Genomic DNA, 20,837 nt, shown 5'->3' on the forward strand with positions numbered 1-20,837 from the left:
AGTAGAAGTTTAAAGTGAGAAGCAAAGAGAGTAAATGATCTCAAATAAAAGTCCGAATGTAGGCTCCAGGTTTGGTGCAGCAATTGTCTCTATTTTATTATTCTCCCATCCTCAATCTTTTAGCTTGTCACCTCTTAGTCATAATATGATTGCTATGCTCCATGCAACATCTTCCCACACCAATACCAATTTGAGGCAAGAAGAAAAATGGCACTAGATTTTCTCTTCACAAGACTTCAGTTTTTTTTTTTCTGAGAGGAAAATATTTCCCAGAACTTTTCCCACAATGTCTCCCAATCCAAAGATTTTACCTTATATTTTATTGCCCAGAACTGACTTACATGCTATTTCCTAAGTCAATTACTCTCCAAATGCAATGGAATTGTCATGGTGGCAATAGATCTGTAATGTTTCTAGGTTTAGGATAAGCACCTGCCTTCCCTAAGATAGAAGGTGCCACCATTTTAGGCAAAGCCAGTCTGAGTTAGTTGACACAAAGGCAGAGACTTGGCTTATTGGTAGGCAATGAAAGACCTCACCACATACAGATAACACATAACACATAGTAGTAGGCACTGCACCATGATCATCTCCACCAAACTATTGTATAGTTGAAGTATTTGGATTTCGTTCTGTGCTTGAGAGGTATCAGAGCTGATGAGGTGACTACTGAATACTCTGTCATGGAGAGTGGCTGCATGGTTGACTTCCTAGTGAATATCAATATTCATACACTTTCCCCATAAACCTCTGTCTCTTCCCCGACAAAACTAATACACTTTGGGTTATACACTGTGGAATTTAGATACAGGTAAATATCAAAAGGTGAATAAACTTTCTTGTTTAATTTAATAAATAGAATTACATGCTCTTGCTCAATTATGTAAATTTAACAATGGCTTTGTTTTACAAACACAAAGTCATATTGGTCATAAGAAGAAATAAAATATAAAGGATTTCTTAATAAATATGCAGTTAATTATGCTTATCATTATAACACTCTCAAAAAAAGGCATGCATAATTTTCTTCTCCCTCTTTTCTGTCCTTTATCAAGTGCATATTTAAATTCATCATGAAAAAAGGGGGAGAAAGTTCATAGTGTTTTTGTGATCAAACACCTTTTCTAATTAATCTTGGCATCTCAGTATAATGACATTGAATCTTATTAAATTAACTTTTTATGCCCTATTAGGGGTGTCTTCATAAAAAAACATGTCATTTGTGGAAGTATTTTTTTTTTTACCTCAAGAGATACAACTTACCTTCAAAAGTCTTTGAATTAAGGAATATTTAAATTATTTATTTTATTATATTTATATGTTCTTTATATTTATATTTGCTAATTCAGATGATAAACATTATATATATTTGACATACAATAAAAATATAGTTTATATAAGAGCATGCCTACAACAAAAACCCAAATGGTCTTTTACTCATTTTTTTTCTTAAAATAAATAGTTGCAATTGAAAAATGACCTTCATCAGAGATCTTCAATTCAATAATGCCACAATCATGTTTAGAAGAGGTTCAATAATGAAAACTTGGTTGTGACTTTGGTGTTTCTATAGAGGTTTTCTTGACTTTTGTTTTTATTATCTCCCTTGAGAAGCCTTTGGCAAAGTAAGTATTAAAATTTCTTCACTATTCTCATTAAGAACTTGGGTGCAAAAAAAAAGGTAGATTAGAAATTGCTCCCTAAGATGAAGCAGGAGGAAGTAGATTGGAAGGACCTAAGCAGAATCTTCTGAAATGTATTCAGAAAGACCATAATTATACAAATAAGATTCTTTTTCTGGACTTCTGTTTCTAGTGGCAAGTGTTTGACTCGGGGAAAGTTAGGTATTCACAGAGGACTGCTTCAGGGATGGGCAAGTCACTGTCCTTACACTCTTTTTCTATCGTTTTGACCTTCTCAAGGGTAAGATTTGTTGTTTCTCACATTAACTGTTATTACCATAGTGCCTGGCAGGAAGTGGATCTGAGTAAATTTTGATTCATCAATGGAATTGACTTCTTCAATTAGGTCCAAGGAGGATCTATGAATGCCTAACAATTGACTTCCACTGACCAGATGGTAAGTTCTATTTGGCTTATAACCTTTCAATCAAACACGCTGAAATAACTATTGCCAAGTGTTCTTAGTAGCTGTTCTCTGGTAACCCATAATATCTGTGGAATTGAAACATTTTCAATTATCCAGGGATCCTTCTTCCATTCTTAATTCCCCAACAAGAAAAGTTGAAGGCAGTTAAAGATCAAAAGAAGAAAAACCCAAGAATGCCACAGATCAAACTTTAGATGAACGAAACTTGTGTGTATTCTTTAAGGCCCTTAATCAGATAATGTTTCTTAGACAGTAACCCAACCCAGCTCAGAAAATGAGGCATATTTGCAGAGAAAATTGAGCTAGGCTTTGAAGTCTATGCCCAATTCTATCTTTTTTTTGGTGCCCTGACTCTGGATAAATCACTTAAGTCTAAAGACCTTATCCTCTCCATCTTTCAAACAGAGGTAATGATAATTGATACAGAGGTTTATTATGAAAAACATATAAATAAAATAATGGATATGGAAAGAATATCCTGTGGTGGGCAGACTTCTAAATACCCCTCCCCACTAATATTCCCAGTCTCCTGGTATTCACAGACATGTAAAATCCCCTTGTGTTGAATAACTTGCTTCTAGCTAATAGAATATGGAAAGAGCAATAGAATGATTTTTTTGCAATTAGGTTAAACAAGACTATATCTACCCACCAGCTGACTTTCTTTCTCTTGCTAACTCTGAAAAAGTAGACTGTCCTGTTGGAGAGTCCCACATAGGGAAAGTAGTAAAGGTGGCTTCTAGCCAATAGCCAGTAGGCAACTGAGGTCCACAGTCCAATATCCTGAAAGAAACTGAATATTGCCATCAACCTTATAAATGAACTTAATAAAGATCCTTTGCCAGTTGAGCCTAGTGTTGAGACCATAACCCTGTCTGATACCTTGATTGTGTAACCTTGAAGTAGAGGACCCAGTTAAGCCATGACCAGACAACTGATCCTGACAACTGTGAAAAGATGATTGTGTGCTGTTTTAAGCTTTTAAGTTTTTGGTATGTTAAGCAGTAATAGGTAATTAATAAAAATAAAAACTAAATATATATACACATGCGTGTATGTATATAAATACACATACATATACATGTGTGCCTATACGCATCTTCATATATATGTACATACATGTGTGAATGACACACCATAATTATATATATACCTATATATGTAATATATAACATAAAATTATGCTTATATAAATATACTCTTCCTTCACTGCATTACTTTTCTTTAACCACAGTGATAGGAACAGCATCAGATAATATGTCTAGTTACTAGCTCAAAAACTTTGCAGTAAACTTTCAACAAATGAAGAGTGTCACTAGGAAAATGCTGGCTGGTCAAGGGCCACTATGTATCACAGAGAAGCTGTCTGGCCCTTTGCCTTCCAGGTGTAGAAACTTGATTCATAAATGTCTTAAAATGGAGTAGATTTGAAGGCTGTGTCATGCAAAAGAAGCACATAGAATATAAATCTAAATGTAAAATAAATGGGTAAGTTGTAATGAAAACTGTCAGGTTCTCTGAACTAGAAAGCTTGGGGCAGGATCTACAGCCTTCTCTCCCTGAGGGCCCCTGGCACACTTGTCAGCCTGCCATTTCTATCTCTCATATGTTGCTGTAAGGCTTGGAAGGAATGGGGCTTTAGTCAAAAGACCAACATTTATGGAAACTTCTTTTTTTTTTTAAAGATTTTATTTATTTATTCGACAGAGATAGAGACAGCCAGCGAGAGAGGGAACACAAGCAGGAGGAGTGGGAGAGGAAGAAGCAGGCTCATAGCAGAGGAGCCTGATGTGGGGCTCGATCCCAGAACGCCGGGATCACGCCCTGAGCCGAAGGCAGACGCTTAACCGCTGTGCCACCCAGGCGCCCCCATTTATGGAAACTTCTGGATAGGAAGTGCTGATACTTGTCTCTCTGCGTCTTTCAGAAATCTTTATTGCTGAATAGCCTTTATGACTGGCACAGCCTTTTCTAAGATGATTATGATCTTGCTCACCCAACTGTGCACCCAGGGAGTATTTTGTCTCTGAGGTGACTTTTGTTTAGCTCTGTGCTTATTAATTGTGTGCTAATTGCATGGCTTAGTTCTCATTGTCTGGGCTTCCATGTGTATCTAGATGATGTGATGGGTACTCTCCTGCATGGCCCATGTCATAGAATCTCTAACACAGTGATGTCAGAAAAGCATGCTTTCCCGATATGTATTGCTTCACAGATTTATGTAAGAATAACCAGAAAGTGCCTGTCAGAGTGAGCAAAGCTTGGGTTTCCAGTATCTATCACAGCTCATCTCTTTTCTTCTCCCCTTGAACAAGTTATACAATTTATCAATGCTTCAGTTACTCCCTTACATAAGTGACACATAACAATGCCCACTTCATAGTTTTAATTTGATGGCTCAAGAAATAAAAACAAACAAAAACAAAATGAAACAAAAACAAAAGAGAGAACATCTATTAAAACCTCCAAACATTTGGCTAAGGCCCATATAGATGCATTGATTTGGGTCATTAAAACTATAAGATAGGAATAATTATTATTCTGATTTTATTGGTAAAGCTCAAGTAAGTCAAAAAATGTGCCCTAAGTTATTGAATTTATAAGTAATGGAGCTTAGATGGGAGATCATGTTGTCTTCTTTTAGGAAGAATATTTATTCATACTTAGCTCAAACAATTGGTCACTGGTATTTCTGATTCTGTCACTGCCCCTCTGCAGTCTATTTCATCCATGACAGAGAACCTAAATAAAATAAATATAAACTGCATAATAAATTAAAATAAAATAAAATAATCAATGTTAAATGTTTAAATAATTTAATAAATTATTAAATAAGTAATGTTTTAGTAATTTTATCATAAAATAAATTACATATAGAAATTAACAAATCAAGTAACATATATTTGTTCGGAGAACTCAGAATAGTTCCCATTGCATAGTAGTATGCAATATATGTTAATTAACAAGTATTTCATTCTTAACTAAGATTGTTAAGATCCATTGTTGCACATACATCATTTAATTTCAACTTTTATTCTTAGTCACATATGTAATACTAAGTTTTGTTCCTCTGACTTCTTTTGCTCCAGCAAAGTTCAAGGGATTAACTTGATGTGGATGAGAACATTTCACCCATCCCTGACTTGTTCTCCAACTTTTCTTTCTTTCCTTCCTTCCTTCCTTCCTTCCTTCCTTCCTTCCTTCCTTCCTTCCTTCCTTCCTTCTTTCTTCCCTTTCTCTTTTTCTCCCTTCCCTTCTTCTATCCTTACTTTTCATTCAAAGAATGCTTATTGTGTGACTGTTCTGTGACAGATTCTAGTTACAGAAGATGAAGACCATGGTGAAGATTGGATTGAGGTATAGATACTATAACAAATCAGCATGAAACCATGAAGGTTTATGTCAGATTCATGTGACATGTCTATCTCAAGTCAACAGGGTGTCTTCACTCAGGGCCCTGGATGATGGATATGCATCTCTGTGTTTCCATGACAGCTGAGAGAAGAGAAAAGGAACATGATAGTTATGCATTATTAAAGTGTCACTTTAATAGTGGCACATATCACTTCCATGCATCTCTTCTGAGCCATGGAGTCCCATGGCCATACATAACTTGAAGGAAAAGTGTAATTATCTCTTTTCCCAAGCAGTAAACCTGGTAAACAACATAGAAACCTTGAGGGACAACTCTAAATATGTGTCTCTGACCTCACTTCTAAAAAGTTCAAGGAAGTTTGCAGATAGACATTAATGCCTCACTGTCTTGTTCCTGATTAACTACTTTGTTCTCTTTCCATTTCCTTCATTCAGCCATCCAATCATTTATTGAATGTAGAGTATATCGGAGGCACTGGAGATACAACAAACAATAAAATTAAAAAAAAAAAAAACAAGAAAAAAATACATAGCTCTTATGTCATTTATGTTGTAAAAAATAATATAAAATATTTAATATGTCAGGAGGTGATTATGGCTTTATACTAAGGAGGAAAAAAAAACAGGGAAGTTTGGGGGGTTGCATAGAGAATGATGATATGTAAGAAGAAATGTAATTAGGATCAGTGCTGCTCAAATTGAAATTTCAGTATGGAATTCATAAGTAAAGCTTCATTTTACATCTAAATATGTCCAGAAGCAACTTAAAACACTTGCTTATAAGAACCATTTGGTGAGAGAGGCGAAAAGATGGTGGAGGAGTAGGGGACCCTTTTCTCAACTGGTCCCCTGAATCGAGCTGGATATCTACCAGACCATCCTGAACTCACAAAATCAGCCTGATACATGGGAAGATACATCTGGATCTCTACAAACAAACATCTCCAGCACTGAGTATTGAGATACAAAATGGGGAGCCATGAATCCATGCACAGATATCAGAAGATAAATGGAAGGGGGAGGGAGCCACCATGCTCGGACTTCAGGAAGCAGTAGCCACCTGCACTAGGGAGCAGGCCTGACTGGTGGACCAGCACCCGTGAGAAAGCAGACTGAGACCGTGAGCCCAGAAGCACGTGTGTGACCAGACTGAAAAACAGAGCTCCAGAGAGCTCACTGGAACCGGACTGAAACTGGGAGCTCGGGAGCCCACGCAGGAACCACGGTGTCTGGCAGTGTTAGAAGAGACGTGCCAGGTCTGGAAGCAAAGGCTGGCAGAGTGGCTGTGGGGCACACAACCTGGGACTCTGCAGGGGTTTTAGCAGCACCAATAGAAACAGAGTTAAAGTGGCCAGGAGACCTGTTTGTTTCCCAGAGTCCAGAGTCTCTCATGGTTCAAACGTATGGTGACGAATATAATGAAATAAAAATAATAAAAAAATTAAAAAAAAAATAAAACAGTAAAATAAATAAATAAATAAATAAATGTGCCCAGGAGAGCTCAGTGGAGAATGGACTATGATCTCTCTATTCTGAGACAGAGGCTAGGATACGGCCACTGCTGCTCTGACTCTCAAGAGTCACAGAAAACTGCCAGGGAAAGCCGCCAGAGAACAAAAGCCCAGAAATACCGGTACACATAGTGCCCATCCCCATCCCCCCTCACAGGGGACAGGGCAACTCTACCCAAACAAGGTTGCCTGACTATCAGCACAGCAGGCCCCCACCCAAGAAGGCAGCCTGAAAGATCAAGAAGCCCACATCCCTAAGGTCCCTATAAAACAAGTGCACACTGCCTGAGTCCTGGTCAATAATTCGGGTTCTGTGCATTCCCGCAAACTCTCCTCATCAGAATGACGAGGAGAAACCCTCAACAAAGAAAGGATACAGAGACTATGGCCTCTGCCACAGAACTGATGGATATGGATATAACCAAATTGTCAGAAATGGAGTTCAGAGTAACAATGCTCAAGATGATGTGTAGGCTTGAAAAAGGTATTAACGAAAATATTAACGAGAATATAGAATCTCTAAGGGTAGAAATGAGAGTGAATCTGGAAGAAATTAAAAAAGGTATGAATCAAATGCAGTCTAAACTAGATGCTCTGATGGCCAGGGTAAATGAGGCAGAAGAATGAATTAGTGAATTGGAGATAGGATGGTAGAAAAGAAAGTAAAAATAGAAACTTGGCTCAAAAAAATTCAATCTCAAGAATGTAGAATACAGGAGCTTACTGACTCAATGAAACATTCCAATTTCAGAATCATTGGCATCCCTGAGGGGTGAAGAAAGAGAGAGGTCTAGAAGATATATTTGAACAAATTGTAGCTGAGAACTTCCCTAATCTGGAAAAGGAAACAATCATTCATGTCCAAGAGGCAGAGAGGACACCTCCCAAGATCAATGAGAACAGACCTAAACCATGTCACATCATAGTGCATTTTGCAAATATTAGGTCCAAAGATACAGTCTTGAAAGTGGCCAGGGGGAAGAAAATCCTTAATACAGGAGAAAAATATCAGAATAACATCAGACCTGTCTACAGAGACCTGGCAGATCAGGAAGGGATGGCAAGGTATTTTCAGAGCATTAAGTGAGAAGAACATGCAACCAAGGATCCTTTATCCATCAAGGCTGTCATTCAGAATTGATGGAGAGATAAGGACCTTCCAAGACCGGCAGAAACTGAAGGAATTTGTGACCACCAAGCCAGCCCTACATAAGATTTTAGGGGGGGGGGTTCTATAAAAGTAAAAAGACCCCAAGAGTGATACAGAACAGAAATTTACAATCAATAGAAACAGACCTCACAGGCCACATGACATCATTAAAATCCTATGTCTCAATAATCACTCTCAATGTGAATGGCCTAAATGCTCCCATAAAACACCACAGGGCTGCAGATTGGATAAAAAGACATGACCCATCCATTTGCTGTCTATAAGAGACTCATTTTGAGCCTAAAGATACATCCAGACAGAAAGTGAAGGGATGGAAAACCATTTTTCATGCCAATGGACCTCAAAAAAAGCTGGGGTAGCAATTCTCATATCAGATTACATTTTAAACTAAAGACTGTAGTTAAAGAAGGACACTATATTATTCTTAAAAGATGTATCCAACAAGTGGATGTGACAATTATAAATATCTATGCCCCCAACAGGGGAGCAGCTAGATACACAAGCCAACAATTAACCAGAATAAAGAGACATATAGGTAATAGTATGTTAATAGTAGGGGACCTCAACACTCCTCTCTCAGCAATAGACAGATCACCTAAGCAGAAAATCAACAAAGAAACAAGAGCTTTGAATGGCACACTGGACCAGACAGACCTTATGGATATATACAGAACACTACACCCCAGAACAAAAGAATACTCATTCTTTTCAAATTCACAAGGAACTTTCTCCAGAATAGACCATATACTGGGTCACAAAACAAGTCTCAACCAATACCAAAAGACTGAGATTATTCCCTGCATATTCTCACACCACAATGCTTTGAAACTGAACTCAATCACAAGGAAAAATTTGGAAGAAATTCAAATACTTGGAAACTAAGAACCATCCTGCTCAAGAATGATTGGGTAAACAAGGTAATTAAGAAGTAGAATAAACAATTTTTGGAGACCAGCGAAAATGAAAACACATTGATCCAAAACCTATGGGACACTGCAAAGGCAGACCTAAGGGTAAAATACATACCTATGCAGCCTCACGCAAAAGAATAGAAAAATCTAAAATGTAGTTTTTGTATTCTTACCTCAAGAACCTGGAGCTGGAACAGAAGAACAGGCCTAACCCACGCACGAGAAGGCAGGTGATCAAGATTAAAGCAGAGATCAATGAATTAGAAACCAGAAGCACAGTAGAGCAGATCAACAAAACTAGAAGCTGGTTCTTTGAAAGAATAAAGATAGATAAGCCACTGGGCAGACATATTCAAAAGAATAGAGAAAAAACCCAAATTAATAAAATTATGAATGAAAGGGGAGAGATCATGACCAAAACCAATGAAATAGGAAGGATCATTAGAAACTTTTATCAATAGCTTTATGCCAATACATTAAACAACCTGGAAGGAATGGATGCCTTCCTGGAAACCTATAAACTACCAAGACTGAATCATGAAGATATTGATTATTTAAACAGACTGATTAATTATGAAGAGATTGAGGCAGGGATCAAAAACCTCCCCCCAAAACAAGAGTCCAGGGCCTGACGGATTCCCTGGGGAATTCTACCAAATATTCAAAGAAGAAATAATACCTATTCTCCTGAAGCTGATTCAAAAAATAGAAACAGAAGGAAAACTATAAAACTCATTCTATGAGGCCACTATTACCTGATCCCCAAATCAGGCAAAGACCCCATCAAAAAGGAGAATTACAGACCAATATCCCTGATGAATATGGCTGCCAAAATTCTCAACAAGATCCTAGCTAATAGGATGGAACAGTACATTAAAAGGATTATCCATAATGACCAAATGGGATTCATCCCTGGGATACAAGGGTGGTTCGACATTCTCAAATCGATCAGTGTGATATATCATATCATTAAGAAAAGAGTCAAGAGCCATATGATCCTCTCAATTGATGCAGAAAAAGCATTTGACAAAATACAGCATCCTTTCCTAATTAAAACACTTCAGAGTGTAGGGATAGAGGGTACATTCCTCAATTTCATAAAAAATATCTATGAAAAGCCTACAGCGAATATCATTCTCAATGGGGAAAAACTGGAAGCCTTTTCCTTACGATCAGGAACACAACAAGGATGCCCACTCGCGCCATTATTATTCAACATAGTACTAGAAGTCCTTGCAACAGCAATCAGACAACAAAAAGGGATAAAATGTATTCAAATCTGCAAAGAAGAAGTCAAACTGTCTCTCTTCGCAGATGACATGATACTCTATATTGAAAACCCAAAAGACTCTACCCCTAAACTACTAGAACTTATAGAGCAATTCAGTAATGTGGCGGGATACAAATCAATGCTCAGAAATCAGTTGCATTTCTATGCATGAACAATGACTACAGAAAGAGAAATTACGGAATCCATTCCATTTACAATAGCACCAAAATCATACGTTATCTCTGAATTAACTTAAAGGAAGACATAAAGGATCTATATTCTAGAAACTTCAGATCACTCTTGAAAGACATTGAAGAAGACACAAAAAGATGGAAAAATATTCCATCCTCATGGATCGGAGGAATAAACATAGTTAAAATGTCTATGCTACCCAGAGCAATCTACACTTTCAATGCCATCCCAATCTAAATACCAATGTCATCTTTCAAAGAACTAGAACAAAGAGCCCTTAAATTTGTGTGAAACCAGAAAAGTCCCCGAATCCCCAAGGAATTGTTGAAAAGGAAAAACAGAGCTGGGGGCATTACGTTGCCTGATTTCAAGCTATACTGCAAAGCTGTGATCACCAAGACCACATGGTACTGGCACAAAAACAGAATCACAGAACAATGGAACAGAATAGAGAACCCAGAAATGGACCCTCGGCTCTTTGGGCAACTAATCTTTGACAAAGCAGGAAATAACATGCAGTGGAAAAAAAGACAGTCTCTTCAATAAATGGTGCTGGAAAAATTGGACAGCTATATGAAAAGAATAAATCTTGACCACTCTCTCATACCATACACAAAGATAAACTCCAAATGGATGAAAGACCTCTATGTGAGACAGGAATCCATCAGAATCATAGAGGAAAACATAGGCTGTAACCTCTTTGACATCAGCCACAGCAACTTCTTTCATGACACATCTCCAAAGGCAAGAGAAACAAAAGAAAAAATAAACTCGTAGGACTTCATCAAGATAAAAAGCTCCTGAACAGCAAGGAAAATAGTAAAAAAAAAAAAAAAATAGCCCAAGAATGGGAGAAGATATTTGCAAATGACACTACAGATAAAAGACTGGTATCCAAGATCTATAAAGAACTTCTCAACCTCAATACATGAGAAACAAATAATCAAATAAAAAAATGGGCAGAAGATATGAACAGACACTTTTCCAATGATGACATACAAATGGCTAACAGACACCTGAAAAAATGTTCAAAATCATTAACCATCAGGGAAATTCAAATCAAAACCACACTAAGATACCACCTTATGCCAGTTAGAATGGCAAAAATTGATAAGGTAAGAAACAACAATTGCTGGAGAGGATGTGGAGAAACGGGATCCCTCTTACACTGTTGGTGGGAATGCAAGTTGGTATAGCCACTTTGGAAAACAGTGTGGAGGTCCCTTAAAAAGTTAAAAATTGAGCTACCCTGTGATCCAGCCATTGCACTACTGGGTATTTACCCCAAAGCTACAGAAGTAGTGAAGAGAAGGGCCATATGCACCTCAATGTTCATAGCAGCATTGTCCACAATAGCTAAATTGTGGAAGGAGCCGAGATACCCTTCAACAGATGACTGGATTAAGAAGTTGTGGTCCATATATACAATGGAATATTAGCCATCAGAAAGAACAATTACCCAACATTTGCAGCAACATGGGCGGAACTGGAGGAGATTATGTTAAGTGAAATAAGTCAAGCAGAGAAAGACAATTACCATATGGTTTCACTCATTTATGGAACATAAGAAATAGGAAGATTGGTAGGAGAAGAAAGGGAAGAATGAAGGAGGGTAGAGAGAAAGGGGAATGGACCATGAGAGACTGTGGACTCTGGGAAACAAACTGAGGGCTTCAGAGGGGAGGGGAATGGGGGACTGGGATAGGCTGGTGATGGGTATTAAGGACGGCACATATTGCATGGTGCACTGAGTGTTATACACAAATAATGAATCATGGAACATTACATCATAGATAATAGAAGAATGAATAACTCCTTTTCAGAAGACTTTTTTTTTTATGTTAGTGAATCTAAGAAAGTTTAGGTTGCAAACACCAGAACTTCTCAAAGTCCCTTACTTAAGGTTGGAAATGAAATAGCTAAGAATATATCATGGTAATAAGGATTAGGAAATTGATTCCCATTCTAAATATCTTCGCTCATTTAGCTCCAAACTTGCAATGCTTCCATGGAACTAAAAATATCACTCTGAGCAGACATGGCTCATTCTACCTAGTAAAACTTCTTTGAATTAATCTTACTGAGAGTCCATTAGAATTGAATGTTAGTCCTCAAGCTTTCCTACATGTCTGTTTTGTCCCTACCTTTTTTTCTAAGCTAATGAGATCTTCACTTTCACTTTGACCTTATCATGCTCATACTGCACTTCACTTTTTGTCAGGTAAGAAATATCAGCCTGCTGGTGCCAGTCATCTTACCACTTTGGAAAAAATCTCCATTTTTTCCTGGGTTTGTGTATTAAACTGTATACCAATTTCTCACATATGGAGATTTAACTGATATTTTTAAAAAGGAAATTAAGTGATATGATCAGGAAAATATTAAAGACATTGCTTGAAGGTGAAAAATATATCACTGTCTAATAATTTCCACCAAATGTATTTTTATGAAATATGGACTATTCTATAGTCTAATGGTAAATGCCTATAGTCTAAATTATCATACGGTTTCACTTATTTGTGGAACATAAGGACTAGCAGGGAGATCGGTAGGAGAAGGAAGGGAAGAATGAAGGGGTAAACAGAAGGAGGAATGAACCATGACAGACTATGGACTCTGGGAAACAAACTGAGGGTTTCAGAGAGGAGGGGGATGGGGGATGGGGACAGGCCGGTGATGGGTATTAAGGAGGGCATATATTGCATGGAGTACTGGGTGTTATACGAAAACAATGAATCATGGAGCACTACATCTAAAACTAATGATGTACTTGTATGGTGACTAACATAACATAATAAAAAATTAAAAAAAAATAAATGCCTATAATCTAATGGTTAAAATGCCCTTCAGATTGGAGAGATAAACAACACATATAGCAGGGAGAGCCCTAAAGGCTAGGCAAAGGGGCTTCACATTCTTGTGAAAGCACTGGAGAGTCAGGAAGTCATTTATTTATTGATTTTTTTAATAGTAGTGAGACACTGGAGTCAAAGAATTCATTGATTCATTAACTCATTCTGGTTTCTGTCATGTAGCTGCTCTTCCTAATTGGGGACCTCTTTTTCATTATGTATAGTATTGGAGGAAGCTACTGCCCATATCATGCAATAGAAGCAACACATGCAGAGAGATACCTTTCAGCTTGACCAAACAGACCCACCAAATTGGGGTTTCAGTTGTCAATATAACATCATAAAGATATGGGGATGTTTGGGATTCACAGCCACTGTATTACTAATAGTGGTGGCTGCTGGTTAGTACAATAGCAACGATGATATACAGGCTAGAATACTAACATATTAGCTACTGGAAATGCAGCCAGAAAAAGCCTCCAAAAAACATCCTGAATGAATTCCCAAAGGATGTGTGGATGGCTACTTGTCAGATGCAGCTGGCCAGCCCAAGACCTCAGCAGTGGTGATCAGGCACAGAGACAGAGTTAGCCAACATAACATTGGATCTGCTCTTCTTTCTGCTAATGGAACAGAGGAGATGACTATGTATGGTAAACATACAGAAAGTTTTTCATCTTATCTTTGGTATCCTAATTCGGAGGTGACTAGAAGTTCAAATAGCTGATCTAACATATCCGAGTACAGTGCCTCTGGCTTCTTCTGGAGTTTGTCTGGCATGGTGGAATTTTGCCTGAGTATCCACAGTCTTTGAGGACTCAGGAACAGAAGGTGGCTGCTGAGAAATAGTCTTTGCAGACCCTGATGGGAGTCCTACTAGATTTTGTAGTAGAAATCCTTGGAGTGAACAAATGTTGGCTGAGCTGGAATCTTGTTCTGGAGTCTCTCCCGTAACCCCTCATCAACAGGCATTTGATTTACTGCCTTTGGAATATCATCCTGGAATTCTTGGATACCAGTGTCTGTATTGAGGGATCTACCATGACCATGTCTGTCTCATGTATCCCAGGTCACCCTGAGAGGATGGATGTCTCCCCATAGCCATAGGTGGGAAAAGGTTGGAATAGGTGAGTTACTTTGCTGCTGACAGACCAGTCAGGAAGTCTGTGCCCTCTAGAAATGGACTGTAGCTCAGAAGGCCTGGGATCTCAGTGGCACACTTCTCCACCAGTTCTACTCCATTTGTAGCAGGGGACAGGGGAATATATGTACCAATGTCATGCATATCCATTACCATACCTTTAAAAAAAAGTATATATGACACTGCCTATTTCTCATCTTGCAGAATAGCTTTGGCTCATACTTATTATCCTATCCATCTTTTTTCAGTCTCCTCTGCTTATTCTGTTATGTATCTAATACTCATACTTGATTATTTTTTGGTCAAGCTAGCCAGATTCATGCAACTAAGAACTCTGGGCAATTGAAAGGTTTTGAGCAGGAGACTGAGCAAATTTTCATTAAAGAAGTTTTGTACTTAGGGATGAACTTGAATAGACTGAGACTGAGTCAGGTTTAGGACACCAGCACATAGTCAGTGGCATTTAGGAAGGAGGGAAAAATTAATTTTTGTGTGTTTATATAATGAGGCTTCCCCAAATAAACTCTATTGGATTTTGAACTAGGGAATGTTCTTAATGGTCTGTCATCAACTATATCTGTTCAGAGAGAGGTGAGGCTCACGGTACAATATGTTGCAGATTTAGGCACTTGCTTAAAAAATTTTGACATGTTTATTGGTTCACTACTTTAATGAAGAACCCACAAATTATTGTTATAAAGTTTGTAAAGCCATGGCCTAAAAAGTATGATAAAATAGTAAGGATGTCTCTATAATTTTAGGGACTTAGGTTTAGGTTTCCTTTTAAGAGAGAGAGAGAGAGAGAGAGAGAGAGAGAGAGAGTGTGTGTGTGTGTGTGTGTGTGTGTGTGTGTGAATATTCCCTAATATCATGCTATGGATATAGAAGAGAAAATATCTTCCAAGGACCTAAGAGTAGTGACATGTAAATGATTCTGTTCTTAAGAAGCAAGATAAAACCATGAAGTCTAGAAATTTTGTGACGCACAAGGAATGATAAGGAATCATGAGACCCTCTTCTATGGACATATTCAGGTTTATTCATTATATTGCATTACTGGCTATAACTTTTCCTCAAGAAAACCATATCTAACATTACTATGAAGAAAACTCCTTTATTTTGTTAGTTAAGTTTTTATAAAAATGATGTATTCATCTGGTATTCACATAAAATATAATGTTTAATAATAAAACATAGTCATCTTATTCCCAGACCTCCATGTTCCCAACCTCTGTGTCTAAATTCAACTTCATTCAAATATCTGTTACTGGTTTATTCCTTTTTACTTCCTCTGCTATAATTCCAATAGTAATTTAGTAGGATTATATGAAAAAATCCTACATCTTGATCTTAATTCTCTCAGTTTTTAATTGGATTATCAAAAATGTCAGCATATTAACTGTTAGCAATTAAGGGTTTGTAATTCATCTCAAACTTGCTAATACACCAACATGTTCTGAGTCCAAATTTGAAAAATGACAACCTGCAAAGTTGTTTGCTGTTTAGTACCCCCCCATTTTGGGATAGCCCACATTATTAGAATAAGTCCAGTATATCATATAACGAGACATCTCTAACTAACCTATACACTCTCTATGCCCCATACAGTATGCTCTGTCTTACTTCCCAGCTTTCATTCATGATTTTCCTCCCCTCTTGGGCATACTCACCTTTATTTCATTAAGCAAACTGTCTGTCCTTTCAAGATCCAAGTGAGGCCCACCTCTTCTATGGAACATCATTTGACTATACAGATATACTATTAATTTTCTTTACTACTTTTTTTTTAGTAATAGTATTAATGAAGTCACATATTTATCACCAAAGTTATTCTTGGGTATCTGATATTTAATAGACACTGTATTCACAGTGTCTCTCTTATCCTTTACTCTTGTCAACAATCTGTGAAGTCAGGTTAGTGATTCAGTGCATAGATCCAACATATAGAGAACTGAGGCAATGAAGAAATTTTAAAGCCTTCTCTGGGTCCAATAGTTCTGTGATTCCAGAGCTGTGATTTGCATGTAGCTTAACCTGAACTCAAAATGTATAGTGGATACATTTAATAATCCTTTGCTGATACTAATTTCCCTCAAGCTCCATGTTGCCTTTTCCACTACATTAATTTGCTGAAAAAATCATACTCTGATGATTCATACTTCTGATAAATTGTTTATGTTTCTCAACTTCTCATGTGTGTCTTCTAACCACTGCCTTGAGGGCAGTGTATCCTACCAAATGAAGAATACATAGTAGTAAGCTCAAGAAATATCTGTTGAATAAATATTTATGCACACTATGGAGATCATTCTGTGTTGGCTGATATGCAAGATTAAGGCTGTATTGGTTCTAGACTATAGTGACTGAGGAAAATGCAAAATTTTGATAAGCATCACAATTGGAAAAAAAAAAAGTCCAATAAAGGTGTTTGTTTTGGTTTGGTTTGGTTGTTGTGTACTTCCTGAATTTATCCAGCAATATAGTGAAGATAGCTAATATTGTCAATGACGGTGTGAATCTAGACCCTAGAAATTTTTAGAGCCTGTTTTCAGGATTTTATCCTAAGCTTTCCCTTTCTGAAGATCGCTTTATTTAACATAGAGGGAGAGAGCGGATCTCAAGCCTACTCCGTGCTGAGCTTGGATCCGATGTGAGGCTCCATCTCACTACCCTGAGATTTCGACCTGACCCAAAATCAGGAGTCAGACACTTAATCAAACTGACCTATCAGGCAACCTAAGATTTGAGATATTATGTTCTTAAAAAGGAAAAAAAAAAAAAGATGTGTTCCAAAGTATCTATAAATATTATTCATTTGGTCTTGAAGAAGATTTTGCATCAGTTTGGGGTCTAAAAATAGAAGAAAGAAAGCTCTTTTACAACATAAAAACACTGGAACCAAAGTCCCTTTCAGCAGAGGAAGCTCTGTGGTTACTGAAGTGTATACAATTATAAACTCAATTGTTAAATCAAAACACATCCCAATCACCCTAGCATGTCGCTTTTAATGGGCAATACATTCCCAAGAAGGCAAGTTCTCTGCTAACAATATTGAACCAAATCATCAAAATTCAAAGACGGGTCTATAAAATGTGAAATTCCATCAGCAAAGTGCACAGTGGGCCACAATGCATAGATTAATGGGCAGCCTGTCAAGTATTTTAATGTATGCTTCAATCGTTGAAACACATGTGATGATTAGTAAAGTATTTGGCCTGAGCAATAAAAGATATAAAATAAATTAAAATCATGACACCTTCTGAATTAATAAAGCATTTGGTTAGGCTGTATTGATAAATCACAAGCACAGATTAAAAAGCCTCCATAACTAGATATATTTTCCCCTGGGCACGCTGGGATCTCACACTGGTCTCTTTCTATGGAATATTCCTAAATGAGGATCTCTGTGAAAAGGAAAATATTAAGTGTCTGAAGAATCTCAGAATAAGAATACTCACTGGTTTAAGCCTTGAATATAAGCCATCATCTATACCTGGCACCACTCATATTTCTTTTGAGTTCTAAAAATTAGATTTCTTTTTTCCTCTGCTTGTTTCAGAACTACTTTCACCTCAAAAGCAACTTTCAATATTTTCTTGGAAGCATGTCACTGGAAACACTGAAGCTGAGAAATACAAGAACAGAAATGATAGACCAAATAAATCCACGTTCACTTTGGTTATTAGTTTATTTTATGCAAGCTGGAGGAGGTGAAATGTTGAAAGGTCATCCAGACAGTTTCATCAGAGTGGTGAGGACGATGGAATCCAAAAGGGTCAAAGAGATTCACCTTGTTCTTGAGTGGCAGACTTGGGAAATGAAGCTACTATGATAACTTGGTGATAGTCTTTAGTGCTTAATGCCAACTTTGCCCAGTAGGGACACTCATTATTTGGAGGGGTGAGAGAACTTATTTTTAGCTATTTATTACTTGAGGGCAGTCAGGGGCAGGGGGAGAGGGAGAGAGAGAGAATCCTCAAGAATATTCCCCACTGAGCACAAAGCCTGATGCATGGGGCTCCATCTCAGGACCCAAGATCATGACCTGAGCTGAAATCAAGATCAGACGCTTAACCGACTGAGACCCCCAGGCACTGCTGAGAGAAAATCTTAATCATTAAATGCTGTCTTTGGGGGGTAAGCATTTCCAGAAGGAAAGGCACATTACTTTTATTGAGGGATTAAATTGTATTCATGGTTTGCTTTTCCAGGTTTGCTAGTCATTTCAAAGGCCCATTCAATCTGGCACCAGAAGTTGAAACACACGTGAAGTATTTTTGCACCAAAGATATAAAAGCAGACTCATGGTTATTGCCCTTTAGGACCTCACAGTTTAAAACCTGAAAGTCACTTACAATAAAAATACAACATGGAAAATGCTGTGAAAAGAACAACAGCTGGATGCTATGTAAGTAAGTTTTGTGGGATCTAACTGAATCAGGGTGGGGCGTGAGTGTCAGGGGAGCAGTACATGAAGGTCATCTTGAACAATGATAATGAAAATATTTCCTGATGGAGGATATGGAATGAACAAAGTATTCTTACCTGGAATGGAGGGTATTTAGCTTGGACAGGAGGAGACACTCAGGGTGATGAATGGGAAAGAGTTACAGCACATCTCTTTTCAATTATTTGACATTGGATTAACCTTTTCCCAATAATAAAAGGACCAGAAATCTATCAGGAGATAAATTTAGCTCTTTCTTTCTGTAACAGCTTTCAAAAAAATAAAATGAACTATTTCTGAAGGCAGCCAGTTCCCCTTCGATAAAGTAGTTCAGATGTTGAGTGACAGTGTGGAAATGTTGTTGAGGGTTTCAACCTTGGCAGTCTATAATCCTATGAAATGAGTGGAACATTTCCAAAGGGAGACCTAGCCTCTGAAAGTAACCTTCAGGGCAGTGTACTCATTATAACTCAGAGCTGCCTTTTACCAGAGAATTTTACAAGAATTTTACAAGGAATACGTAAACATCTTTTCATATACTTAAACTTCTTGTCAGATGTGTAGACACCTTGTCTTTGGCCCAGATAATGAAACATATATTTACACTTCAGTCCCCATTTCTCCTGTGCTTTAGTAAAATTTCTCTAGATTATGGAAGTTGGTCAATTATTTCAGTTGGTCAATTGTTTGGGCAAAACAAACTTTTGTGTAAAAAATAAGACAGCAAACAGGTATTATCCCATGTAAAGTAAAAATGTATGTGTTTGTTTAATGATTGAAACAGAGATACACGAACACTGCAGAAAATATTGGAAGATAGGAAAAGTAAAATGCACTCAAAAGTATGTTTTTTAAGTCCTAGTTATCAGTTACCTTTTCCCCAGGATATGCATTTTAATTTGGAATCACCTACTTTCTATATTGTTTATATATTGCTTTTTAATTTTATATTATATAATGAACGTCTCTATAATTAAGCACTATTGAAACTTTTTAAAGCTATGCAGTAGTTTATCTTACATTTGTATCATAATTCACTTAATCAGTCCCCATTGTTAAAGATTTAACCTACCAACCACAATGTAACCAAACTTTTATTTCAAACAGTATTTTTAAGCTCAACCTTTTAGACATATTTTTGTATTTCATTTTACTTAAAAATGTAGAAGCAATAAAGGAGTATATTAGTATTTTTAAATGCTAAGATAACTAGAAAAGAAATTCCATTCTTTCCTAGAAGTAAAAATTATTAAAAATTGAGTGACCACATGTCCCAATCTGCACCTGCTGATCTGGTATGGTTAATATCATGAAGACATGTTCAATTCATAAAAATGTCCCAGTTGGAACGACAAATCATGTAATCACCTTAGTTAAGAGTTTATAGTGTAAATATGTATTTCTTTAACATATTTGCAACTATATAGCTTCTACATATGCAAATTTTAAGATAAAGTTATTGTATATATTTTAGCAACTTAGTTAATAATGATATTTCTCAAAGAACTTTCCATAACAGAATATATGGCTCAAACTCATTTCTTGTAACTTTTGTGGTATTCCCAAATATAGATGAGCAAAGTTTTATTAATTCAGATGAATAATAATTTCCAAATTATGATGTCAAAGTATGATTTTTGAAAGGTAATATAATGACTCTTACACAAATACAAAATGAAAACTCTTCAGACTTTCTTTAACTTATCAATGAATGAAAACACTAAAATATTAGCACTGGTTAAAAGAATTTAACACACACACACACACACACAAACATGCACATACAATATACCAAAATGAATTTATAGATACATTCAAAATTGGTCAATATTTACAGTTCCAATGGATACAATTCATT

General features: G+C 36.9%; 1 pseudogene; it reads left to right on the forward strand.

Annotated features, from left to right (window-relative positions):
* Window positions 1-14,492, forward strand: part of LOC123786572 (sorting nexin-19-like) — a 36,855-nt pseudogene extending 22,363 nt beyond the window's left edge.
* Window positions 14,493-20,837: the final 6,345 nt, after the last annotated feature.

The sequence above is a fragment of the Ursus americanus genome, chromosome 1 (genome assembly GCF_024610735.1).
Source record: "Ursus americanus isolate L20-20 chromosome 1, mUrsAme1.1.p, whole genome shotgun sequence".
NCBI classification, from domain to species: Eukaryota; Metazoa; Chordata; class Mammalia; order Carnivora; family Ursidae; genus Ursus; species Ursus americanus.